The sequence below is a fragment of the Leptonychotes weddellii genome, chromosome 4 (genome assembly GCF_054177405.1).
Source record: "Leptonychotes weddellii isolate Sample4059 chromosome 4, ASM5417740v2, whole genome shotgun sequence".
Lineage (NCBI taxonomy): Eukaryota > Metazoa > Chordata > Mammalia > Carnivora > Phocidae > Leptonychotes > Leptonychotes weddellii.
This window is the reverse complement of record NC_138372.1, coordinates 59,543,570-59,561,054: the sequence shown is the minus strand read 5'-3', so window position 1 is coordinate 59,561,054 and position 17,485 is coordinate 59,543,570. Positions and strand designations below refer to the sequence as shown.

The window sequence follows — 17,485 nt, the reverse complement described above, 5'->3', positions numbered from 1 at the left end:
AAAAAAAAAAGTCTGTTTTTTGGTTTGCCTCGCTCTTTTTTCCCCCTTTGCTCAATTGTTTTGTTTCTTAAACTCCACATATAAGTGAAATCATGTGGTATTTGTCTTTCTCTGGCTGACTTATTTCACTTAACATAATGCTCTCTAGCTCCATCCATGCTGTTGCAAGTGGCAAGATTTCATTCTTTTTATGGCTGAGTAATATTCCATTGTATATATACACCACTTCTTCTTTATTCATTTATTGATCAATGGACACTTGGGCTGTCGCCATAATTTGGCTATTGTAGATAATGCTACTAAAAACATCAGGGTGAATGTATCTCTTTGAAATAGTATTTTTGTATTCTTTGAGTAAATAACCAGTAGTGTGATTGCTGGATCATAGGGTAGTTCTATTTTTAACTTTTTGAGGAAACTTAATACTGTTTTCCACAAGTGACTGCACCAGTTTGCATTCCCATCAACAGTGCAAGAGGGTTCCCCTTTCTCCACATCCTCGCCAATACCTGTTATTTCTTGTGTTGTTGATTTTAGCCATTCTGACAGGTATGAGGTGATATCCCATTGTAGTTTTGATTTGTATTTCCCAGATGATCAGTGATGTTGAGCATATTTTCATGTGTCTGTTGGCCATCTAGATGCCCGCTTTGGAGAAATGTCTGCTCTTGTCTTCTGCCCATTTTTTAATTGGATTTTCATTTTTGGGTGTTGAGTTTTATAAGTTCTTTATAGATTCTGGATACTAACCCTTGATCTGATATCATTTGCAAGTATCTTCTCCCATTCCATAGGTTGCCTTTTAGTTTTGTTGATTGTTTCCTTCACTGTGCAAAAGCTTTTTATTTTTATGAAGTCCCAATAGTTTATTTTTGCTTTTTTTCCCCTTGCCTCAGGAGACATATCTAGAAAGAAGTTGCTACAGCTGATGTCAAAGTGGTTACTGCCTGTGTTCTCTAGGATTTTTATGGTTTCAGTTCTCACGTTTAGGTCTGAATTGAATTTTTGTGTATAAGAAAGTGGTCCAGTTTCATTCTTTTGCATGTTGCTGTCCAGTTTTCCCAACACCATTTGTTGAGGAGGCTATCTTTTTCCCATTGGATACTCTTTCCTACTCTGTTGAAGATTAATTGACCATATAGTTGTGGGTTTCAGTATCTGTAAGAGGTCTTAAAGTAATGGATGTTGAGCAAATAGTAGTAAACAATGCCTTAACCAAAAAATGTCCTTATTCATTCTTTCCGTTAAGAAAATTTCCATTCTTAAAAATGAAACAAGACAAACCATAAGAGACTCTTAATCGTAGGAAACAAACTGAGGGTTGCTGGATGGGAGGGGGGTGGAGGGATGCAGTAACTGAGTGATAGACATTGGGGAGGGTATGTGTTATAATGAGCACTGGGTATTATGTAAGACTGATGAATCACAGACCTGTACCCCTGAAGCAAATAATACATTACATGTTAATTAATTGAATTAAAATTTAAAAAAGAAAATTTCCATTTTTTTAATTTCTATTCTTAACAGCAACATACATACTTTGAAATCTACCAAATCACTAACCTTCAGAATTCTAAAATTCTTGCTATTATGCACTGTCCCAAAATATTCCATCATCTTTATATCTCTCCATAGAGTATAACAATACCTGTTAGAGCCCTCATCATTCAACATTAATTCAATAAACATTTTTGAGAACTTGCTGACAAACATTCTTAAAAACTTAGTCAGTGCTATATTAGGAACTAAGGATACAAGGACAGGTAAAACAATTCCTACCCTCAAGCAAAACATGGTCTAGAGTTTATAGTCTATCAGGGAAGAGTGTCTATGGTGTATAGCAGGGGAGAGAGAAAAAGAGAATCCACTGTGGTATAATCAAGCACTGACGCTGACACAGCCCAAGGGAACCGTCACTAACTGAGGCTGAGGCAATCCGAGGCAGCCGCCAGGAGGGAGTTGATGAGTCAATGAGTCCTGTAGAATTGAGGAGGTTCTAGCCAGGGGAAGAGAAAAAGGGTGATTCAGGTATGTGTAAAGGTACAGAGGCAGGATGGGGCACAACGAGAAGAACTAGTATGGGAGTTCAGTGCAGATCAAACATAGAGTTGGGGTGGGCACTGGCAATGGTGAGAGACTGCACTATAGAAGGAATATATCTTTACATCTCAATGAATGCTGACAAAAGTTGATGAGGAAAGGACTAGTCTCACCCTCCTCCCCCATTTTACAATTAAAGAAACAGAAGCCCAGTTAAGATTAAGTGACTTGCCCAAGGTCATATATTGTAGAAGTGGATAAGATAAAATTCCAACTTAGAAATTCTGATTCCAGAGCCTATGCTCATCTGCTAATCATGAATGGATTGTATGCTATGCTAAGGAATTTGAATTTTACCCTGAAGGTCATGGGAGGCCAACAATTTTAGGCAGGAGAATGATACGGTCCATTTTGCCTTTTAAAAGGATGACCCAGAGGCACCTGGATGGCTCAGTCGTTAAGTGTTTGCCTTTGGCTCAGGTCATGATCCCAGGTCCTGGGATCAAGCCCCACATCGGGCTCCCTGCTCAGCGGGAAGCCTGCTTCTCCCTCTCCCACTCCCCCTGCTCGTGTTCTCTCTCTCACTGTCTCTCTCTGTGTCAAATAAATAAATAAAATCTTTAAAAAAATAAAAATAGAAAAAATAAATGAAAGGATGACCCAAGTTCCTGAAGGAAGTGGGGCTAGACCTGAGATGGAACTATGTACAGTTCTGCATGTTGTTCCCTGAACAACTCTAGGGAGGGCCATTAAGCCTGGTCTATGAATGGCACCTGTGAAGTTGTGCAGTGCACAACCTACATGACCGTACTTGATGTAATCACAAGTTAGGAGGCTACTACAGTAATCCAGACATAAAATGTATGAGCGATTAAACTAAAAAGAGCAATGGCAGAAAAGGGAATGTTTTATAATGCAGAAATAATGATGTAGAATCAAGAGGAGTTAGTGGCTGGTTGGATGAAGATGGTGACACAGAGAGAAAAAGCAAATGGTTTTATTCTATCTCAGTCTAAGTTGGAACTACATTTTTTCACCTTCTTCCCTGTTTGGTTCTAGGTTAGAAACTTGCACATGATTTGGAAAGTGAAATGAAGCAGCAGACTTTATGCTCTAAAGGTCATCATGGTTAGAGGTGAGGAGAAAGAGATGCAGAGAAGCAAGCAGGTGCCAATTTGTATTTGTTCTTCCCACTCTGCACCCTCCTCTGCCTCCAGATCCAGCTGTTCTTCCCATCTGCCTGCCCTGCTGACCAACAGCAACCTATGACCAGATACCCAACTGCAAACTCAGAGGTAACCACAAGGACCAGATCACAGCCCTGCACAGACCTCCATGGTCCTCTTTATGGACCTTTAATAAGATACCCCTCAAGCTCTGTCCACCAGGCCAGGGCTTCAGGAGGACTGCCTAGTGACCTCCCTGCTCCACCACCTCTCCTGTCCTCTCCTCCCTCCCCACCTACTTCTCCAGCTTCAGTTCCTGATCCCAGCAGGCTTTTTCATAGCAATTGAATAGATCAGTCTGAAATTCATATAGAGCTGCAAAGAACATATAAGAGTCAAAAGAGCTTTGGAAAATAAAAAAGTCGGAGGATGTCAAGACTTATTATAAAGGAATCTATCACAGAGCTGTAAAGATGGACACCCTAATTACACAGTGACAAAACCTGTGGTAAACTTGCCTTGGATAACTTGGAAAGCAGACCACATGCCCACTGAGACTGTAACTCTGGGGGATGTGGTTGGCAGGAGAATAACTGCGGGCTCACTTTTCTTTGTATGTCAAGCAAAGTATTACAAGAAATGAGCTCAGGGGCGCCTAGGTGGCTCAGTTGGTTAAGCGACTGCCTTCGGCTCAGGTCATGATCCTGGAGTCCCGGGATCGAGTCCCGCATCGGGCTCCCTGCTCGGCAGGGAGTCTGCTTCTCCCTCTGACCCTCCTCCCTCTCATGCTGTCTCTCATTCTCGCTCTCAAATAAATAAAATCTTTTAAAAAAAAAAGAAATGAGCTCAGGAAATAATTGGCCAGTTTGCAAGCAGCAATTGAGTGTCCAGAAATCAGGGATCTGACTAGGAAGGCTATATGAAAACTATTAGAGCCCAAATTTTCAGACAATTTTGAAAAAAAAATTGAACACAAAAGCCCACTGAAACCTAGCTTTGCTGCTTTCACTGGGGCTAACAAAGTTAGTTGTGGTGGGGTTTGGGTGTGAGGGCCCTGACTGAAGACGTAGGACTGTCTCCCACTGTCCCTGACACCACTGCGAGACTTCCATCCACTCATCATTAGAGGAAACACAGTCCTGATGCAAAGGAACATGGATCAGAGTACAAGTATTCAAGGGCCATGCCACCCTCTAGGAAGTGTGGACAATGCAGCAGTAGCAGCAACCTTCCAAAGTGCTCCTGCAACAAGATGGAGAAGGGCCTTGCCTTCATCTCTGAGAGGTTCCCATCCAGATGAACTCCATGCCTAAAGGATGTGCAGAAAATCCAAGCTTCAGGAATATATGTAATTTCTCTTGGAACTGGTCTTCTAACAACTTTAATGTATGCCAACAAAAGCACTGAAAATAGGGCTTTTTCTAAGAAAAAGTGCCCAAAGATTCACTACACTTGGTTACTAGTATTCTTGGCTGGATCTTCTTCTGCTCTCTTTCATTTTCAGTCACTTTATTACAATTTAATCTTTGTAAAATCCTATTTTGGGTCATTCAAGCTTCTGGGAAGTACTTTGGATTATTGGAAATACAGTCTTCCTTCTTAAAGTCTTTTTCATAGCCTTGAAATGCCTTATTTTATTGGTACCTTCTTTCATTATGCCTTCTAAATCCAAGGATTACTGGTATGCATTCTTAGAAGAATTGTGTCAGTATAAATTAATTTTGTTCCCATATCTGTTTGGTTCCATTACCTTATTAACAACAGGGAGTTTGGTAATATAACTAGAATCTTGGGATGTTACTAGCTTTATTCTACTTCGTTTTAAAGTTTTTGTTTGTTTGTTTGTTTTTTGGAAATATGAGGACTTTCAGACAGGTTTTGTGAATATTTTTTACATGACCAAGCCACAAAGTTACTCGTTCAGATGTTATCCGACCAATATGTCAAGCACAATTTCCTAAGATTATTTTTGCCATCTGTCAGCATATATTTCCCAAAGAATGCATTACCTCATGGCTTCATTAAGAGAATAGTCAGAACTATGATTTCAAACCACATAACCAAATGGAAAGATGGGGCTACTTCATCACACCTTCAAATATACTTAAGTCCTATGAACTATTAAGATCACAAAATAGTAATTGCATTTGGTTACAATGACTATTACTAAAGTCATTGGGATAGATTTCTTTGCTAAAAATTAGAAAAATATTTCCAGCAGTGCCTAGGGTGGCTCAGTCAGTTAAGCGTCTGTTTTTTGTTTTTTTTTAATCTATTTGACAGAGATATGGTGAGAGCAGGAACACAAACAGGGGGAGTGGGAGAGGGAAAGGCAGGCTTCCCAGTGAGCAGGGAACCCAATGCGGGGCTCGATCCCAGGACCCTGGGACCATGACCTGAGCCAAAGGCAGACGCTTAACGACTGAGCCACCCAGGCACCCCTAAGTGTCTGATTATTGATTTTGACTCAGGTCATGATCTCAGGGTCATGAGATGGAGCCCTGTGTCTGGCTCCGCATTCAGTGGGAAGTCTGCTTGAGATTCTCTCTTCCTCTCCCTCTGCCCCTCCCCATCACACTCTCTAAAATAAATAAATCTTTAAAAAAAAAAAAAGTTTCCAAACATTTTTGGAGAATAAGAGTAAGATTTAAGTATTTCATTTTTATAAAAGGTTTTATTTGTCAGAGAGAGAGTACAAGCAGGGGGAGTGGCAGGCAGAGGGAGAAGCAGGCTCCCCGCTGAGCGAAGGCAGATGCTTAACCGACTGAGCCATACAGGCGTCCCAAGTATTTCATTTTTTTAATTCAAATGAGTGAAAGAACACTGTTTTTAAAAACATGTAAATATTCAACCTAATATCTATGTCAACATTTATTCTATTCTAATTACTTGACATATGACTGTAGTATAAAACTAAGTGTATTTTCTTACTAATGTTATTGAAAACAGCAACTGGATAACTAAATAGAATTAGTGGTTTCAGAGGAATTTGGGTATTCTTTTCTGACAATGTTCAAACTAAGGAATATTTTTTATAATATATGTTTATACAAAATCTCAAAAATGCTTAAAATTTTCATAAAATTTGTATTTTTAAGTGAAAGTTCTATATGTTGTATTTTACCTATAAAAAGATTTTCTAAGTGAATATTAATTTACTGAGGATGATATATTTTAATATTACTCTGAAATATGATTAGCAATCAATAATAATAATATGAATTGTTTGAAATTTTCAGTGTTATTACAAAGATTACATTAATGGTATGGCCTCACCCAAACCTATTGGCTTCAAGGTAGCCACCATTAAATTGAGAAGGAAGGGCTTGGGAACAAGAAATCAAATAAATAAGACTTGAGAATGACATCTAGGCAAAACTTTGGGTTTATTTACTGGCACATGGAACCGACTAGATGCTACCAGATCAAAAGCCTTCTAAGTTTCTGAGTGAATTGTACTGCCAAATAAACATAATCCCAACCTGAAAAAGCCTTGGACTACTTGAGCATTAAAACAATCCTCAGGACCTCACACTTGCACAAGCAGGACGCAGGCTGTGAAAGTTGTATAGCCTTCAAGAAAAATACACTCCCAAATGTCCTCTTCAGGTGTGGCCATGGAAAACAGGACATGGAAGACCCTTCCAGAGGATGGACCAAGGGCCATGGACAAGGGAGTTCCACCAGGAGAGCAAAATCAGAATCTAATCAAGGAACTTTCCACCCCACCTTATGAAGGCAGGATACTTTCACAATGCCTGTTCAGGATTTTATATATACTAGCAAAACCAGAAATTGCCAAGTGCCTTGCATTCTTCTGTTTTCCAAAAGAGAGGTGGTGGAGGGGGTGGAGTACTCTTATGCTCCAAAAATGTCTGCTTTTGTTTTTTAGCATTATCTTGTCCCTGATTCACCACTGTACACTGAGAGAAAGGATGAACAACCTTTTTATTAACAGATCACCACAAGAGGCCCCATCCAGACACTATGTCCATCATCTGGAGATCTGAACTTTGTGCCACCTCACTGACTTCATAGGTCTTTGGGATGCCTATGAGAAATGGGTATGTTCTATGAAAGAAAGGAAGAATGGAATAATTTGCAACCAGAAGGAAATACTGTGGAGGATACTGGTTAGCAAGTCATCAAAAACCATTTCCTTTTTCTCCTGGGGCACTGCTAGATTATGCTTACCAGTCTCCCTCGTGGCTAGACACGGCCATGTGTCAGTTCTGACCAATAAAATGTGAGAAGCAACATCAGTTGCTTCCTGGCCTGTTTGGTCCCCCAACTCATGACCCTCATGCCTTTTGCCTTCCAGCTGGCTAGACTGGAGATGATGAGGACAACATTTGGAGTCATGGTGTGAACATGGGGGAGCCACAGGATAGAAGAAACCTGGATCCCTGAAAACATGTGGAGAAAGGACATCCTCTAGGAGTGATTGTATTCCACACTTATCTGAGCAAAAATAAGTATGCTTTAATCATATTAAGCCCCTGAGGTTGGGAAGTTTATTTGCTACAATCACTAACGTATATACAGCAGAGGGAACACCACAAAGATAGGAGGATTGAAAGAGATGACAGAGGGGCGCCTGAGTGGCTCAGTCGTTAAGCATCTGCCTCTGGCTCAGGTCAGGTCCTGGGACCGAGCCCCGCATCGGGCTCCCTGCTCAGCGGGAAGAGCCTGCTTCTCCCTGTCCCACTCTCCCTGCTTGTGTTCCCTCTCTCGCTGTGTCTTTCTCTGTCAAATAAATAAAATCTTTAAAAAAAATAAAAAATTTAAAAAAAGAGATGACAGAGCCTGAGGAGGGTGAGGGGTTCTCTTTAGCTAAAACATAGACACAAGAGAGAGAACAGCAAGAAACAAGAGGCTCCGTTGGGCATATTGCTATGGGTCTTAAATGCCATGCAAAATTTTGGACTTTATTCTACAGAAATGGGGACGATCAAAAGTTATATATATATCTTCTATTTAAAACTGCGAGAGTGAATGCTGCCAGTAATCTGCCTTTTCTGAGGCAATTGAGAATCCAAATCTTTCACACACTGTTGCCCCCCAAAATTGAGAATATAAAATATAATCACCAAGCTGACAACAGCTTTTGCAGTCTTTAAAGCTGCAACTCATATCAAAATAGATCCTGTCAAATTCAGTAAGAAAATTGGGAATCAATAACCTTCAGAAGAAAAAGTCAACTTTCAAAATCTGCTTCTTTTTGAAAGTGTGTGTGTGTGTGTGTGTGAGAGATGCGGGGGCGGGGGGGGGAGGACAGGTGGGAGGGAGATGTCTTTTCAGGTAATGAATGCTATTCCAGCAACAAAACAAAACCTAAGATGGGCTTCAATCAATTTCACATGTACTAAGCACCTTCCATGTGGTAGGTGTCCTGCTAGGTGTCTACAATAAAAAGATAAATGACTTACGAGGACTTCAAATTACTCACAAAGTAATAGAATTAGTAGGCATATAAACAGATTAACCAGTATACATTAGTATACCTGCTATTATAAAATAGGACCCAACAGAACTACAGGGCTTGGGGAAGAATCAGAGATCACAGAACTTTCTCAGCCTCATACTGAAGATCCTCCCTCATCAAACTCAACCGACCATTGCGGACTGAAATTTCAGTACTTTTCTTCACACAATCGCTTGCTCTCATACCTATCCTCCACCTCCCACCTCCACGCCTTGCCTTCTGTGTCAAATGCTCTCCCTGACCCACTGCTGGCCACTTTGTAAGGTGCCATTAAGACTCCACCCGTGAAATTTTCCCTGGTTCCAGCAGGGTGAGTTCTCCCCCTTCTCAGGAGCCATCTGCGTCTTCTCTCAGGAGGTTACCACTCTGCTCTGCATCAAAGGTGTTTTCTGATTGCTGGTCTTGTCTGATCTTCACGCTAAACTATAAGCCTCCTGAGGACCAGGAATGTTGCCAGTATAGCACATTGTATGTACACAGTGGATGTTTAATAAGTATTTTCTGAATGTTAGATTTTAAACCCAAAACCTACTCCCTGCAGCTGCTGACTCTGCACACACCAGTCATCACTGCATTCTTTGGTCCAGAGCTAAACTGTTGGGTGTATGGTGTTTTCTCATAGGAGGAGAAAAATCTTTTTTTTTTTTTTTTAAAGATTTATTTATTTGACAGAGAGACACAGCGAGAGAGGGAACACAAGCAGGGGGAGTGGGAGAGGGAGAAGCAGGCCTCCCGCCGAGCAGGGAGCCCGACGCGGGGCTCGATCCCCGGACCCCGGGATCATGACCCGAGCCGAAGGCAGACGCTCAACGACTGAGCCACCCAGGCGCCCCGGAGGAGAAAAATCTTTAAGAGGGTTCAGTAATGACAGACAGAGGAAATAAAAATAGTGCTTACACCCCTGGTTCTAACTAGTGCCTACTTATATCACAAAAATTAAGATTGTCCAATGGGCCAAAACTTTTTGCTTACCGATTAGAAGAGATTGAAATCTCCAAGTTTTCTTTACTGCAAAACAATCTTTCATAGAAGAATCTCTTTTAATGTTATGTCAGCATTTTCTCCTAAACAACCCAGAGAGGATAAAATGGGCAGTTGCCTCCCTAATACCAATACCATTAGCAAATGGTATTGACATGAGGGCAACTGGAAATATTGACTGTCTATAATGTTCCCACACTGGTACCATAAGAGCTGGAAGCTAAAACATGGGGACAAATCAGCATTATTCAGGACAGAATGGCCAAAGCCAAAAGTAGAAAAGATCAATGTCTATAAAATACTGAAGTGTACTGAATGTGTTCACTAAAGCCTGGAATGTAATAAAGGAAATACATGCTTAAAGTTTAAGTGGGGACAAATGTAGGATAAATATGTACTTTTTTTTTTTAAGTGGTATGAACTTTAGGTTTTTATTAACTTAAGAAGAGCAGATAAGAATGAAAATATTCATGGACAATATCTTCATAAAATATCAATAGTAGAGAGATTTTTGTGAGTGGTCCCCAGTCTGTTGGGTCCTGGGGCCCCTTGACCACTGTAATTAGTACCAGGAGACCTTAAATACATACACGCAGAGAGCCCTGCCTGTGGATTGTATAAACAACATGCCTAACACATATGTACAACCGTTTGACACAAAACCAAAAATGTTTTTACTGATGAGTAACAATGTCAGACAGATTGGGGAAGCTAGGCAGGCTGATCTAGTAGGGACACACTGTCTTGAGAAGAGCTGTCAGAGGGACGGAAAACTCTACTCGTCGGGGCACATGATCATTGGGAAGGATCCTGGTGAGAGCGCGGGCTTTGAAAGGCCCTGGGCAGAAAAGAGAGGGCAGAGCCAGCAAGATGGCAAAGGCTGTGGAGTAAAGGAACCTCTTAGATCTTCAGGAAAATTACCACATTCACCAAACTCTTTAGGGTTAATTTTTTTGTGGCAAATGGTCAACAGGCTGAGCTTCTGGACTTGACCCAGGGCTCATCCCAAACAGCAAAAAAGTGGAAGTACAGGGAAGCATGAGGAATTCAAGAGCAGGAAATTCAAGAAACGGAGTAGCGCTGTGCCTCTTACAGGCCCTGCAAGGGAGCTCAAGCTTCATGTAATCTGGCATGGAGGCCTTGGGCAGTATCTGAGTCTCTTACATAAATTCCCTTAAAAGTGTTCCTGAATCCTTAGAAGCTTTTTGTCATTATGGGTTCTCTTGGTTGATGGAATAATGCAAGAAAAAAAAAAAGTGTTACATTAAAAAAATGTTTATACTACAGGAGTTCAGAACCACTATTTTCAGAGTATTGGCCTGTTATGACTTAGCTTCACCAGAGAGGGAAGGCTGAACTGGGCCCACTGGAGAACCATGAACGCCACGTAGGCCATTGTCTTTTCTGAGAGCATCTACAGACCACATCCCAGTCCCTTGTACTGTCGAATAAATAAGAATGCTGGTCACAGGAAAGCTTCTGCTCTCCTTTCCTTGCTCTATCTTATTTAATCCTCACAACCACCTTATATGGAAGTTAACATTACTCTCCTAATATTAAAGATGAAGGAACTGAGCCACGGAATTGACCAAGGTCACATAGCTAATAAGTAGCAGAGCCAGAGTCCAAAACTTTTTGACTGTGAAGCCTGTAAGCATAATAATTAAATCAATTAGTCAACTACTTATTGGGCATCTACACTGTGCTAAGTGCTAAAATAAGCATATGATTAGCAAATGTTATGTATATTACTGTATTAGGGCTCCAGAGAAACAGAACCAGTAAGATGTGTGTGTATACACACACACACACAGATTATAGGAGTTGGTTCACTTGAGTACGGAGGCTCGCAAGTCCAAAACTGCAGTGTAGTTCCAGTCTGAAGCAAGTGCAGACCCAAGAAAGCCGATGGTACAGATGAAGTCCAAAGGCAGTCTACCAGAGACTTTTTCCTATTACTCCAGGGAAGGTCAATCTTGTTATTCCATTTAGACCTTCAACTGTTTGGATGATGCCCACCCACATCGTAGAAGGCACACATAAATTAACCACCACAATTACATTCAAAATGAACTTTCTGTCAACCCTTTCTTACCCTTATTGTACCTTTATGATTTATATACTTTACTAGCCTGGAATTTAATAGAAGTACTTTTTAGTCTCAAATACTTAAGAACCCACAATTCCCTTTATAGCAATTACCGATATAATTTACATTTGTATCTCTTATTTTTAAACCTTAAATTAGATTTTAAATGTAGACTTTCAATTGCTATGTCCTCAGGGAACTCCTAAACTTAGTAAGACATAAATTCGAAATTAATGCTTTCAGAATTAAGCTTTCTGATAAAAACCTTACTTAAGTAAATTTTATTATTTTGCACATTTACTATAAAGATAAGGGACGAAAAAGTCTCATTCAGGGAAATGAGTTCTGAGGAGGCAGAAAGGGCAATTTAAATCAGGAAGTGACAAAATTACAAATAGCAATTAATAGAATGCTTGGTTAAAAGAAAAAAAATAAAAAGAACTTCAGAGTTATGAGAATGATATCTAGAACCAACCGTGAGTCCTACACCTTGCTGTCCAGAGCTAAGGGTTAGTGCTAGAGTTAGGGCTCGGTCTCACTGATAAGGTTCCCTAGGACAAGAATCACACTTTTATGTCTCCCCCTCCACCCAACATGAGATATAACATAGGCCTTGCATAATAGGTACTCAATAATCTCTTGAAGTTAAAAAAGAATAGATATTTAGAGAAAAGTAATTTAGCAGAAGGGAATAAAAGAAAAAAGAAAGGCATGTTCTCTCCAGGCATGTGATATGGCTTGGTTATAGACTTATTAAGGTAAAAAGGCTGAGATCCCAAGACTTCCTTGGATTATCAAATTAGGACTGACATGAAGGCACATTCCCAAGATTTGATATGCTTTCTTAGTTCAAGAAATACTTACATTCTTCCCTATGGCAATAAAACATACCAAAAATTAGTCATTTAAAAATCCCCACTACATCCCCCACCTACCTGTTTTTTGTTTGTTTGTTTTTTTCCTTAAAAAGCTAGCAACTTCTCTAGGTTACTTAGAAAAAAAGAATCTTCATTTCTGATTCTCCTTTTCTAATCTTTCTACTCCTTCAAATACTTGGGTTTTGCTTTTCAGCTTAAAAATATCTTTTTTGAAACATACACACTAGGATATATGTCAATCTCAGTTCTGATTAGAAATGCAGAGTCAGCTTCACTTTATGCACAGCATTATGGGAATTCCAATGCAATAAGAGATCAGACATTCCTTTAAAGCCACAATTATTTTCACATAGACATCTCTCTATATATATAGAGAGAGAGAGTGCGCGCGCAATCTAAAAACCTTTTCACTTTGTATAGTACATTTCCTGGGAAGAAATCCAAAAGTTTCATAAACCAGAGAAGTTGGTAAAGCAGCCATTAAACAAAGCTGTTGTCTCAAAGCTTTCAGAGCAAGGGCAGAACTTCCGGCCTAAAACAGAGGGTCCAGATCTTCACATCTGAGAAGAGTGCCTTGAGATCCTCCTAAGTCCAATATTCCATCTGAGAGAACAGGCACAGCCAACCGTGTGGTCACAGAGTCAGCAAATAGAGGGGCACCTGACTGGCTCAGACGGTAGAGCATGCAAGTCTTGGGGGTTGTGAGTTCAAGCCCCACATTGGGTATGGAGATTACTTAAAAATAAGTTCTTAAAAAAAAAAAAAAAAAGCAAATACAGAAGGAGAGATTTCATTTGAATGGAAGCATGGTCAGAGGGGAATGAAAATCATTAGCCCAAGTGTTAGAAGTCACACAGTAATTTTTCTAATCACTCTTATAAATGAAATCATAGAATCTCTAGGATTGGAGAAGGGGTTAATACATAAGCTAGATTCTAGACAAAACACTCCATCAGACATAGGACTACCCATATTTTGCTAATTCAGTTCTTATGCTTAGTGAAATGTATCTGGAAACAAGAAAAAAAAAACTGAATTTAGCATTTAAGTTATTGGCAATTTTACTTGCAGCTTGAATTTAAAAAGAATGACCTGCCAAAAACCAATGAAGTATGAAACATTTAGGAAGATATTTAAATTTTTTTAAGTGTTCCAACTATTTTTAGACTGATTTCAGACAATAGAGAAAGAGGCAAGATTATAAATTGTAAGGAAGAAGGCTGAAAAAGCTATGTGCACTACTTCTGTATTAAATGTGAAACAAGGTCATGACGTCGTCTCTGCTCCTTCTAGTACCCACAGTGAGATCTCGCCCCCACTGACAAAGGTCAGCGGCTTGATCCTTCCAGGTCTGCTAAGGCCAACAGATGCAGTATTTTATTATAACATTTCTCCATTTCCTTACAACAGCTATATTTCAAACGATGATTTGCTTTTCCCCTGCAGTCCAACTAAGGCTTTGTTTAAATGAGGCCATAGATGCCTAACACTTCTTAAGCTTATTTCCACTAGTCAGTCACTTGGTTAAATTATCTAAGCCTTTTTGTTTAACACTGGACAGAAATGGCCCTGATGAGATCTTCTGGAGAATAATGTGCTGTCTGCCTGGCAGAACTAGCTTTAAAAATTATGTCCTCCTTTAGCTCTGAGATTGTATCATTTATGTCTCTGAAATAAAGCACAGCATGAAACAAAACACAAATGTTATCCATGTAACCTTGATTTTCTGGGACAGTCCAAATTTCATTATTAAAATATAGTAGTAAGTGGCAAATAATAGATGTTTCATTAAATAAATTGTAATATATCATACAATGGGCAACTATACAGCCATTTAAAAGATGTGTGGAAGAATACAAAATGGAAAATGTAATATATGTTTAGGTTAGAAGCCAGATTATAAAACATTAGTGAAGTATTGTCCTGATTTTGTAGAGACAGAGAGAGGACCAAAAACTGTACACCAAAATAATAATTGTAGTTCTATTTGGGTGATAAAATTATATGTGATTTTTACTTTTTCTTTGAACTTTTCCATATTTGCTAACTTTTTTATAGAAATGCTGTCTGATTAACTAGCTTAAAAGTAATTGTAAAAAGAAAACACAGTCACTATTATCCATTCAGCTAAAGATACCTGAAAGAGTAAAAGTTGCAGTGTTTCCTATGATCTTTATATCTGCATCTTTTCTATGATCTTTGAATTTATTCTTACCCCTTCTTTCTAATTAAATCTGTATTACTTTCTAATGCTATATAACAACCCACCCAAAGCTAAGCAGCTTATAACAATGCACATTTATTATCTCAGAGTTTCAGTGGGTCGTGAGTCTGGGCACGGCACATATGGATCCTGTGCTTCATGGTCTCTCAGTCATGCGGTTGGCCCAGGATCTACAGTCTCATCTGAAGGTTCAACTGGGAAAGAATCGACTTTCCAAACTCATTCAGTGCTTGTGGGCAGCCTTCAGTTCCCCCCAGGCTGTTGGGCTACAGACCTCAATTCCTTGCTAGCTGTTGGCCAGAGGTTTCTCTCATTTCATTGTCACACATGCCTCTCCCACACAGCAGCTTACTTCATCGAAGTATGCAGGCCAAGAGGACAACAAAAACGATCTTCTAGCAAGACAGAAGTCACCATATTTTGTAACTGAATCACAGAAGTGACAGCCATCATTGTTGCCATAGCTATTGCTTATAACCAAGTCATTAAGTCCAACCCACACTCAAGGGGAGAAGATTATACAAGGACATGAATACCAATAGGTGGGAATCATTGGGAACCATCTTAGAAGTCTGCCTACCACATTATTCTTTCTAATTAACCTTTTTATAATTTCTCTAAGATACCTTAGAATCCATTCTCTCAAGTATCTTCCTTCACAGACTATAAATTTATAAAAATAGATATAACAAAAATCAAGTTTTCTGTTTTATACCTTAAGTTTTTAGAGAAAATAATTTAAAAATATTTTTCTAATGATAAATTGATGGATTTTTTTTTTTAATGTGTATGTGTTTCAGGGATTTTGTATTCCCTTAATGAAAAAAGAAAAACTCTATCACCATGTTATTTATAATACTGATAAGCTATTTTAAAAACCTCAATCTTCAACATATATAAATTATGATACAGTCATCAGAGGGAATAAGACTTAATGATTAAAACTGTGTTGTGGAAAAAACATTTATGACATTAGAAACACCTTCTATATTATTAAATGCAAAAAAATCAAGATCGAAAGCAATATATAGAGCATGATCACAATTTGTTAAAATATGTAAGTAAACAAATAGGAATACTACTGGAAGTATGCATAATAAAATCTTAACAATGTTTGAGTATTAAAATCTCAAGTAATTTTTCCCTTCATAGTATCTTCAGAATCTGAATATTTTATTAAATTATATTAGTTATTATTTAAAAGTCATAGTGTTTTCTTCTTTCCTCTCAAAGTAAAACCTACAATTAATATATTTATTGCTAGCATTTAATACATGTGACCAATATTATCCACAAATTCCTAACAGAATCTTTGAATAATCCTTATAATACCAATCCTTATAATACCAAATTTTGAAATTCAAGTAATACAGATTTTTTTTTTTTGAGAGAGAGAGAGAAAGAGCAGGGTGGGGAGGGGCAAAGGGAGAGAATCTTTTTTTTAAAGATTTTATTTATTATTTATTTTGGAGAGAGCATGCATGTGAGTGGGGGGAGCGGCAGAGAAAAAGAGAATCTCAAGCAGACTCTGCATTGAACATGAAGCCCAACATATGGCTCAATATCATGACCCTGAGACCATGACCTGAGTCAGATGCTTAACCGACAGAGCCACCCAGGTGCCCCTCAAGTACAATGATTTTAAAAGTTGTAGAATATTGGGGCACCTGGGTGGCTCAGTCGGTTAAGCATCTGCCTTCAGCTCAGGTCATGGGATCAAGCCTGGGATCGAGCCCCCCATCAGGCTCCCTGCTCAGCAGGATGCCTCTCTGGCTGCCACTCTCCCTGCTTGTGCACGTACGCTTTCTCTTACTCTCTCAAATAAATTTTTTAAAAGTTGTAGAATACTGAGAAAGCTACAATGATCTTACACAGTAAAGAGGATATTATCTGTTAATACTAAGAACAAAAAGGACAACAAATACTTTAGAATTCTTCAGATTATATCTCTTTGGAGGAAGAGGTGAGTGGAGTATAAATTAATATAGCTTTCAAACAAATTTTTTTCATGTACTATTTGAGTGTCTATTGTGTGCAAATAGATATCTCTATAGCTCTAAATTCAATTTGTTAACTCGGAAACATAAAATCCAAGTTACATTTGAATTTTCCTATTTGCTATATTAAATCCTTTTTAGCTGGGGTGTCTGGGTGGCTCAGTTGGTTAAATCCTTTTTAAATGTCTAACATTTCCTAATTATTGACTTTTTGTTCCTACCTTAAACTTTTGATAGAAGTTACTTGCTTTTGAATTTTCAATAAACCAGCCTTCTTCCATTTTTGTCATGTTATGAGAAGCAGACCAAAAAAATTAAAACAGAAAGCCCACTCATCCCCTAGAGAACACTGTTAAATTCCAAATTCAGTTCCTCCACAACTTCTAACAAATACAATTCATTTGCTTAAAAAATTTTTAATTTTTTGGGGCGCCTGGGTGGCTCAGTCGTTAAGCGTCTGCCTTCGGCTCAGGTCATGATCCCAGGGTCCTGGGATCGAGCCCCGCATCGGGCTCCCTGCTCCGCGGGAAGCCTGCTTCTCCCTCTCCCACTCCCCCTGCTTGTGTTCCCTCTCTCGCTGTGTCTCTCTCTGTCAAATAAATAAATAAAATCTTAAAAAAAAAAA

The 17,485-nt window shown here is 39.0% G+C and overlaps 1 protein-coding gene and 1 pseudogene across 2 annotated transcripts in view; one reads left to right on the top strand and one right to left on the bottom strand.

Moving 5' to 3' along the window:
* The window catches only part of GIPC2 (GIPC PDZ domain containing family member 2), a 305,601-nt gene that overhangs the window by 199,035 nt on the left and 89,081 nt on the right, over positions 1-17,485 (bottom strand). The window lies entirely within an intron of this gene.
* On the top strand, positions 3,306-5,331 carry LOC102749645 (E3 ubiquitin-protein ligase RNFT1 pseudogene; annotated as a pseudogene).